Source organism: Buteo buteo, chromosome 24 (genome assembly GCF_964188355.1).
Source record: "Buteo buteo chromosome 24, bButBut1.hap1.1, whole genome shotgun sequence".
Lineage (NCBI taxonomy): Eukaryota > Metazoa > Chordata > Aves > Accipitriformes > Accipitridae > Buteo > Buteo buteo.
The window spans coordinates 744,841-753,637 of NC_134194.1; the positions used below are offsets into that span (position 1 = coordinate 744,841).

Consider the following 8,797-nt stretch of genomic DNA (forward strand, 5'->3'; position numbering starts at 1 on the left):
TCCTATTGCTCATGGTGCTGGAAGTAGCAGTGAAGTTTCCCTCCCAGGACTCCATCCCTCACAGCTCTTCATCTCGTCGAGGATGGGCTTCCTCTGCCGACAGGGAACGGCTGCGGGTCTGCTCCGCGTGGGTTACCACGGGCTAGCCCACCGAAGGACTGGGCAGTCAGGGCCGTTGCTGAGCTTCCTTCCCAGGAGAGGAGAGGGGAATTACCTGGGGTTTGAGCGTTGCTTCAGATTAAATGATAAGTCCTTGCTCTCATCTCCTGTAATTAAAAAACAAAACGAAGTTTTGCCAGCTGCATGCAGAGGAGCTCTCGCAGAGCAAAGTCTTGGGTGTGTTACTGGTCACAGGCAGTGGGCACGGGCAGCTCCAGAAGGCTGAGTGGGTGTTTGCGAGTAGTAATCCTAGATCGAAACTGGAAAGCCTGTAGTATTAGAAAAGCATTGTGGCTATGTTAGAAAACTAGAAGTGCCAAAGCCACACTGCAGCATTGAAATGCTTGTTTAATGGAAGCAGAACAAACAGCCTGTCTTCCAGCAGTAGCATTTGGAAAGCTGATGCAATCTTATTTTTTAATTTTTCAGTAAACAAGGCTTTGATTTGAGGTCCCAGGAATGCAAGATGCCAGACAGTTAATGCTAACTGGGAGGTCTTCCTCGTACTCATTTGTAAAGTGCACGAATTATAGAACTTGTTTGTTGTATCATTCCCTGAAATTAAAATTGTAACAAAGGACACATCAGTGCTTGTTAAAAATAAACCCGATCTGTTCCTGATGGAGATAATAGGAGCAACATGACAATATTTTCTGGGGGTGGGGGTGGAACAGAGCACTTATGTGTCAGGCATCTCTTTCTTGTGATATTTGCTCCTAATTCTAGAAATACATCTAAATGTAGTCTAACAGGACTCTGTTCCACAAGAAATTAATGAGGAACAAACATTAATTATTCATGTCCTGAAACAGTAGGTCTGCTAATGTTTTTGCTAATCAACAAGTCAAACAGCTGTATCTTTGCCAGGGCAATCTTGGGGAGGATGGAGAAAGAACAACATTGATATGTTTTACCTGACTGCCCCCAAAGTCTTGCCCTTAGTTTGCACATTTCTCCACCAGGAATCTGGGATGCCTGCTACTTTTTAACACCATCCATTGTTAGAAGATTGAACTGAGATACTCTGCAGCACAACATCCGCTGCAGACTGGACCAAACTCCGGTGAAGGAGCTATGGGGAGCTCCCCAGATGGCTTCCAGGCCTTTGGAGTCAGCCCTTTGTAGGAAAAATTAAGGGAATGAGACGAAGCAAAACAAAAATCCAACCAAAGGAGAAAGGAAGAACCGGGATTCAGCTGCTCAGGCCTGAAACAGAGACCGAGTATCTGAACAACACCTGCCCTTGGCACTTCTGGTCATTCTGTGGGCTCACTGCTGGGTCCCAGGGACAGCACCGCAGCGGGGACACCCGACAGCAGGAGAAATGGAAACTATAGAGGGGTTAAGGACTGACTTTTCATGCTGGGCCTTTATCTGGGTGAATGTAATGAATTGAACCTACAGAAATATTGCTGTTTAGACATTTACCTAACAGAACACACTTAAAAATTAATGGCTTTGTTTAGAAAAAAAATACTTAAAAAAATCAAAGCATAATTAGAGAACAAGTTGCTTTCAAACAAGAGCTTGAAATGTTAAACAAAATTATAAATATATTTCCTTCAAAACGGCAAAGATTACATAGCCAAAAAAGGAGTTTAAATCCTCTTGCTTTGCCAAAATTCAGTAGCCTGAAGCTATTTTTTTTGTTTGCTGTGAAATTGTTAAATGCTTGAACAAGAGCAAAGCAGGGACTGTTCAGTGTGCGTTTACGCAGAGACTCTTAAACATCCTCCATCTAATTCAGAAAGGGGTATTTGTCTCCACATCCAACCAAAGGAGCACAGAGCGTGTGGAGCAGCAATTGTCATGACCCTCTGCTGCCCAGCAAAATGCAACAATAAGAAAACTCAGGCAAACAGTACCAGAGAAAGCGGTTCGGCACCCTCACACATTGCTCCCAACATAGCTGTTTGGCTCATATTTACCATACTTTGGTCATCATCCATAAACTAGTAAGGGTAAAGACACATATTTTTCCACTTTCAAAATGGAAAAAAAAAACCCCAACCCCTTTTTTTTGCCCCAAAATTTCAAATATTATTTTCCAAATTGAAGGGATTTTAAGACTTGCCCAGAGTACAAAATCTCTCTCTACATGTCCAACGTGGTTCAAAATTCCATTAGAGCTTCTGCATCTTAAAACTAGTCCAAGAAGAAGGTCAAGCTGCTTAAATCCTGGAGCTATATCATAGCTGTAGTTGCAGCAGATAAAGCCCTTCCCTCCCAGGATCCCCAAACAAGCTGATTACCAGTTTGATAACCAAACCCAGAATTTCCCTGCTCCAGGTGCTCTAACAAACAATTTTCCATCACACCTGCCTTGGGATTCTTTCTGAATTGGTTCCAATCTGATGAGGCACCATGGGACCCCGCATCGAGGGTTTGGGGCTGTTCCCAGGAGAGGAGGTGACCGACGTCCCACAGGCTGAGAGCTGCGGGGAACACGGACATCGGGAAGCTGCCGGGTGCTGCTGTGCCCTGTAGCTCTCTAAAATTATTCAGCTTTGTGCTGCCTTCACATCCCCATTACATTAATGCTCCCTGAAATCTTCATTAAAATTTGAAATTAAAATGTAACAATCAAAGGGGGTGGGGAGGAATCCTGTCACCTGATGTTAAACTCATCCCTTCCACGGTCACATTTCTTGGGGTTTAATTGAAGAAGTCACAACGACCGCCACACCCAAGCTTGGGGAAAACAAGGTCACTGGCCAGACCTGCGTGCCATCAGTAACACACCCACGCGAGCCCTCGTCGGTGCCAGTGCTGACGGGCTGTGGCTCTTGGCGATGTTCTGCTGAAGAGGACGCGGGGCCGTGCAGTGCCAGCCCCCCGCGCACCGAGTAGCCTTTGCCACGGCAGGTGCTTGCGGGCTGCGTGCGTTACGTGGTGTTTTAGCAGCTCACCTGTCTTCAGTGTTAACATCTCTTTGCCTCTTGCACATTTTTTCACCTATTGGACATACCAGGATGCCTTGCTGTGATCAGGAGAAGAAAATCTCAAGTTCCTAACCTGCTTTACATTTAGATGCAAACATCCCAGTTAGAAAGCCCTATAAGCAAGAAATGTTTCCAAAGTGGCAAAAGGTTTCTGTATTAAAAGCAGTAGAGAAATCCCTGGGGAGCATTCCCGAAGGAAAGGCCCACTCGGGTCCTAACCCAGCGCTCGGCCACGTGCCAGGACCCAGAGGCGACGGTTCTACCCAGCACCAACCCCACGTTTGTGTAACTCAGCACAGGCTCCCGACTCGGTGGTGTCACCATGCCACCCGTTGTGGAAAGGTTTATGTTGCCAGCACAAAGATGTGAGATGTCCAGGGAATACTTATAGTTGGGTTTTGCCAGAGATGGGCGACCCAGGGAGTGCAGATGTTGCAGGGAAGATGCTGGCTCTTCCCAAAGCCTTTGAGAGCTCAGACAGTGGAGGGAACTATTTAAAGTCAGTCCCTGAGCCATAGCAGCATGAGGAGCAAGCCTAGGGCAATATGCAGCCACATTAAGACGACGCAGGCAGGGGCAAGAGCTTGCACCCCTCTGAAAGCAGGTTCAGCACAGCAATAGCAACAGCATCGCCCACCTGGTGCCCCTGCGGCTGGGGCTACTCTCCTGGACAGGGCTGCCTAGGAAACGTTACAGGTCCCTGCTCCTAACGGCATCCCAAAAGGTGCCTTTGGTTTTGCACCAGTCAGAGCAATGCTCCATTGCTGATGCTTCTTACGCATTGCACCAGCTCTTTCTCCAGGACAGAGAGGGCTCTCTCCCACCCAGAGCTCTGCAGGCTTTGAGAGGAGCTGGAAAACGGCGCAGCTGTTTGCAAGGGTTTGTGGCAGAAGCATCGCCCGGCAGAGGAAGGGGGAGAGTCTTTGCTCTGCTCCACAAAACTGCCCGGGATGGTGCGAGGCTGCTTGCTGTACCGGGTGGGCTCAGGCTCGGGCACGGTGCAAGGTTTTGCATACAATTCTGCACAGCTTTGCAGATTTTACTGTTTGAAGTCACACACGTTGTGTTCTGGAGGTGTTTCCTCCCCTGGTTTAGGGAAGCACAGCACCCTAAAGCTCACGGCATCAAGTTTTGCAGCCCTTTATCAGACATTTCCCCAAATGAACAATCAAACAGTTTTGGGGCAGTGTAAATCTGTAAGAATCCATTCCTTCCACCGCAGGCAAACCTCAGACATTAACCTATTTTGTAGTTAAATTAACAAGTCTCATTACTTTTCTCCCTGACACATCAGTCTCCATATGTTGATATTAAAGCTTCTACTGCATACAAATACAGCCTGAAAATGCTTTCCTATAGGCCTAGATATGCTTACAGTCACATATACTTTGATCCTGATTTAGACTTAACTCCCTCTTTAATAACAGAGACATCAACAGTTGGCAGTGTGCTTGTTCAAGTCCTCCTCATCTTCTTTGACCCACGGGTAACTCAAAGTCATGTCAAAAAGCAAAGAGTGGATGAAATTGTTGTCTGACATACCTTTAGCCACCAGAGAGCACACAGAGAGGTATGTTATGTTGAGCTGACTCCAAATAATTTTCACATGAATTACTAAAGTGCCAGAAATGTATAATTTATTAGCATTTAAATAAATCACAGAGCAGAAGTGCTTTAAGGTTATCAGTGCAAGATGCGCAGGCTAGGCTATAATTAACTCAAAAACGTCACCGAGAGCAGTGCTTCTGGCGGTGCCGCACCGACATGATCAAGGCACAGCATGACAAAGTACAAAAGGGGTTCGACTCCCCCAAAATAAGATGAATAACAACACAGCAGTCAAACTCCTGAGGCGGGGGGTGACGCTGGTGCCTCCTCCCCACACCTCCCCATCGCTGACAGCGTTTTCCCCGGGGTCCGGGACACATGTTTTTCCCTCCTGAGCACTCGCGGTCACAGCAGCGCTGCGGCCGCGTGCCGTCGGTCAGCGAGAGCCATCACGGCTCCCGACGGCATCCACCTCTCCTGGAGGAAACGCGGCCTCGACGGAGATGGACGGCCCCGGATCGCCCGCCACCGCCCGCCGTGGGGCTGGCACGGGGGTCACTGCCGCCGCTGCTGGGGGGGTCACCACCGGGGACGCGGGTCAGCACCCAGCTCTGCCAGGGGTTTCCCCTCTGGCCTTTGTCACTTGCCTCCGCCACAGCTGGAGGCACCGAGAGCGGCGACACCAACTCTGCTACAGCCTTCGTTTGGGCTGGAGTACATCGACCGGATACGATGTTTTCTGAAGTTCAAATCTAAAGGCTGTTTCTGACAAAAGGCGTATTTGCCAGATGCCATAAAGAAATAGCAAAAAACCTCTTTTTTCTTTTGTGGGAAGAAGACAGAAGACCTGGCTGAAGCAGGGCATCGGGGATGTACGCGATTCTGCCATTTGACCCCGCTGTGGTGAAACAGCGAGGCGGAGGAAATCCCTTGGTCCCCCAGGTCCGGGTGCCCTTTGCTCCCCGGGTTTGGACGCCCGGCTCATCCCCGCATGAGGGATCCCCCTGCTCTCCCCGCTCCCCGGCAGCTCCGGCCGGTCTGCGGGACGGGCAGGCGCCGCTCTGCCTGACGGGACACTGGATGGACCCGTCCCAGCGCCGCAGCTGGCCCGGACCAGAGCCAAATGCCTCCCAGAGGCCCGGGGAGCAGCGGCAGTTCTGGGGGCCACGGCTGGCGAGCCAGGGCAGGTTTTCTCAGCGGAGCCCGACCGCCACCTTCTCAGAGCAAACGCGGCTCTTGCTGCAGCTCTGCGGTTCGCCGTAACGGCTCCTGCCCTGGAGTCAACGTAAAAGTCTGCTTCAGCGCTGCCCGTGTCACACGCTGACACCATTTAACACTGACCTATGCGGCACGGCGAGGCCGGACGTCACCGTCACCATCACCCCCGAGGCCACGCACCAACCTGCAACTCGCTGCGTGTCACACGTATCCACGTCGAGTATCTCTTGTGGCAAAGACATTACTGAACCGAAGTAAACGCAGACCTACCTGTCCCCACACGAGGGACCCAAGCGTGGTAAATGGATGCTGCTGCTGAGACGTGGCCGCAGTGGAAACGATCATTCCTTGTAGAGTGCCAGAATGATCCTCCCTCATGCGTGCAATATTCATGCAATCACACGTTTAAAACGCACATCATCAACTTTTTCCTCTCTATACGATTTTCCAGTCATACGAAAGCTGCAAGAACATAGCTGAATAAGTTTACAAACTTTCAATTTATACTAAGGTTAAAAGCAAGACAGCAAGCAGAAAATACTGAAAAAATATAGAAGCAGTATATAAAAATCTGTATCATCACAACCGAGTTCACCACTGTGAAAGCACATTTAAGATCAAACTGAAAATAAAATAAGCAGACAAATCACAGTAAAACACATAGATTTCCAGGATGAACATTGCTAGGGTCACAGAAGATATTGCTTCAAAATATACTTATCTGGAGATTAACATAAATCCTGTTCTATGTGGTTTCCAATAAACTTTTCTGCATGTCCTTTCCACCCTGCCGATGGGGACAGAGACAGCTGGGACAGCCGGGGTCGGGAGGGGAAGGCAGCACCTGCAGCTGGCGGTGCTACAGAACCGGCCGGCACTGACCCCAGTGCCGAGGGCACCCGCACCGGGACGTGTCTGTACCCCGCACACCCGAAAAGAGCCCAGTTCTTGCTGACCACGGAGATGTCACGCTAATCTCTGAAGTGTCCTGTTACGACCCCTCGTGATGAGAAAATATTATTGCAGAGAAAATAATCCCACGCTTTGATTTGGCAAATATTTTGTTTGTATATTCAACCTACCCGATTACCACTGCTTCTCCCCATAAAATAAGCTTCAACTAGTTCGCCTCGAATGCAGGTTGGTGTTTGTCTGCGTGCAGAAACAGACCTAGCGAGCAGCCCGGGGAGCGTGGGGATGTCTCGTCCGCTGGGTTGCTGCTGCTCCGAGCTCACCTGAAAATAGATGGTCTACAGCAGTTACCTGGGAAACACAGTACCGGCCCTCCGCTCTTAAGTGAAAAAAGTGTAAAATGCTGAGCTCCAGTCATGCAATGTCAACTTAAGATGCCCCCAGATTTATTAAAAATAAATCCTGGACTGCATATCCTGTTGTGGAGCAAAATCATCATCACTTCAAACAAAGCAGGCGTCAAGAAGCTGAGTGGCATGCAGCGTACTACCTGCAAATCAATCTCAGGCAGCGTTTTAAGGGATAAAAGGTAATATTCTGGTCACCTCACCCAGTACCTGCCTTTGAACTGAGTAATGTGAAAATCTTCACTTGGGCAATACAGGTCAAATACTGAAAACATTCAGATGCCTGAAGATGCAGATTTCAAATAAAAAGTTTAGATAACCATTAGGTTCTGCTGAGTTTACTTTTCAAATTAAATCCATCTCCAAATGGCAAGAAAATTAGCAAGATGCTGAAGCAATGCCAACAGCCCAAGGAGCAGAGGTGCAGAGAGCCCGGCTTGGGAAGGATCCCTGCATCCTCCTGCCCTTATACGGGGTAGCCTTTAAAACGCTACGTTAGTTTCTCCAACCTACACTTTTCACCAATTCTTGTATTTAGCTCCTGACCCTGGACAGAAGGCCTTCCCAGGGGAAGGTTCAGTGCCCTTTGAAGACTTGTTTTGTCCTTCCAGATGGGGTACTGTTCTCATGACTTGCACCATCCTCACACTGTCCCAGTACCTCTTCAGAAGCAGCCGTACCCAAGTGGCTGTCAAGCACCACGTTCTATTACACACTGCTGTCAGCCTTGCAGTGGTTCTCCACATCTGGCTCCACATGTCCAGGATCTAGCACAGATCAACCTACCTGAAAATTAACAAGCAGCAATTGGAAATTGTCTGTGGAATGATCCTGGGGAGAAAGAGAGAGAAAAAGCTCCCGTTAATCCATTTACATTTTGATCATCACAATTATAGATCCGTCATGGAAAAAAGCAGTGGAAGTACATACAAAAAACTTCAGAGAAATGTCAAACTTACTTTTCCATTTTCAACCACATGCTCATGTCAGGGATCTCATCAATAAGGACCCAGATAAACACTGCACAACCAGCTCCATGGGCTACACAAGACAGAACTGGGTCCCGTGTTTGAAAAGACAAGTTAAAATTATATTTCTGTCTTTGGGAAACCTTTCTGTAAACAATTACTGTTGTATTTCATACAAATGAGTGTAGCTACTAAAGAGATTCTTGGCCTAATAATTATAGCAACAATTTACCTTCATGTATTTGTTCAGTTGAAATAATTACTTGACACATCTTGCTTTCTTCAAAATGGCTTTCAGCAAGATTCAGATCCATCCCTGCAGGAAGAGCTGTCCTACCCCACCAAACAGTACTTCTGTAATAGGGGAACATTTAGATGATATTTGAAACAGCTGGGGGGAAAAAAAAATAAATCCAAAGCCACAAACACACAGAGAAAAATGTTAGCCCCCTTTCAAGTTCTTTTTATTGCCTTTTGCCATTAAAATTAATTTTGATCATGTAGGAAGAAACAACTATTTTGAACTGAATGCCAAATATTTCCTACTTACTGTCAAGACTCCATCTCCTTAAAGGACTTTATTGCATCTTGCAGAATAAGGATTATTTGGTGGTTATTGACAGGAAAGCGGACTGTGGAAAGA

The 8,797-nt window shown here is 47.8% G+C and overlaps 1 long non-coding RNA gene across 2 annotated transcripts; it reads right to left on the bottom strand.

The window, feature by feature from the left end:
- LOC142044214 (uncharacterized) lies at positions 1 to 8,797 on the bottom strand. 2 transcript variants are annotated; one of them, XR_012654255.1, is made up of 5 exons: positions 8,705 to 8,797; positions 8,387 to 8,508; positions 6,950 to 8,017; positions 6,138 to 6,329; positions 1 to 266 (listed from the first exon to the last, which is right to left on the bottom strand). It is a non-coding gene; the product is annotated as an uncharacterized LOC142044214 (long non-coding RNA). The 2 variants fall into 2 exon arrangements; XR_012654254.1 differs by lacking the exon at positions 1 to 266 and having other exon boundaries at positions 4,787 to 6,329.